Source organism: Sinocyclocheilus rhinocerous, unplaced genomic scaffold (genome assembly GCF_001515625.1).
Source record: "Sinocyclocheilus rhinocerous isolate Xijiao unplaced genomic scaffold, SAMN03320098_v1.1 scaffold2875, whole genome shotgun sequence".
Taxonomy (NCBI): Eukaryota; Metazoa; Chordata; class Actinopteri; order Cypriniformes; family Cyprinidae; genus Sinocyclocheilus; species Sinocyclocheilus rhinocerous.
The window spans coordinates 84,325-84,526 of record NW_015634030.1 but is presented as its reverse complement, the minus strand read 5'-3'; the positions used below and the strand labels follow the sequence as shown (position 1 = coordinate 84,526).

Here is a 202-nt window from a genome sequence, read left to right as displayed (position 1 = left end):
TTGGATCCGTGCATCAGGACTTAAAGGTACAGCAGCCTATAAATACCTGCTGCTGTCATTAATGCTAATCAAACAACAAAAGACAGAGAAAATCACTCACTGCTCTCGACTGAATAACTTCAGTAGCTTTAATAAGGATTCATCTATATGTGACCCTGCAGCACAAAAGCAGTCTTAAGTCGCTGGGGTATATTTGTAGCAA

General features: G+C 40.1%; 1 protein-coding gene across 1 annotated transcript in view; it reads left to right on the top strand.

Moving 5' to 3' along the window:
• The window catches only part of LOC107745278 (glutamate receptor ionotropic, kainate 2-like), a gene marked incomplete at its 5' end in the record, with an annotated part of 7,592 nt that overhangs the window by 4,476 nt on the left and 2,914 nt on the right, over positions 1-202 (top strand). The gene's annotated exons all lie outside the window — the stretch shown is intronic.